Below are 690 nucleotides of genomic sequence, written 5' to 3' on the forward strand. Positions count from 1 at the left end.
TCCGTGGTCGTTCCTGCTGCACAGATTCATTCGCCAATGCCTCCTACAGACAATGCACTTTGATTTATTGCGCTATCTCTAATAGCACCCTAGATATCACCAGATATATATTGGGTTTTTCCCTGACCCTTACAGTCCGGCCCCATGAGGCGGTGATTTTCTCGGCCCCTGGTGGTCCGAGGTCGTTCCTGCTGCACAGATTCATGCGCAAGGGCTTCCTGCTGACAATGCACTTTGATTTATTGCGCTATCTCTAATAGCACCCGAGATATCACCAGATATATATTGGATTTTACCCTGACCTTGACAGTCCGGCCCCATGTGTCGGTGGTTTTCTCGGCCCCTGGTGGTCCGACGTCGTTCCCGCGGCACAGATTCATGCGCAAGGGCCTCGTGCAGATAATTCACTGTGATTTATCGCGCTATCTCTAATAGCACCCGAGATATCACCAGATATATACTGGATTTTTGCATGACCTTGGGTGTCCGGCGCCATGTGTCGGTGGTTTTCTCGGCCCCTGGTTGTCCGAGGTCGTTGCCGCTGCACAGATTCATGCGCCAGGGCCTCCTACAGATAATGCACTTTGGTTTATTGCGCTATCTGTAATAGCACCCGAGACATCACCAGATATATATTGGATTTTTCACTGACCCTGACAGTCCGGCCCCATGATACGGAGGTTTTCTCGG

This window comes from Nomia melanderi, unplaced genomic scaffold, assembly GCF_051020985.1.
Source record: "Nomia melanderi isolate GNS246 unplaced genomic scaffold, iyNomMela1 scaffold0083, whole genome shotgun sequence".
Classification (NCBI taxonomy): domain Eukaryota; kingdom Metazoa; phylum Arthropoda; class Insecta; order Hymenoptera; family Halictidae; genus Nomia; species Nomia melanderi.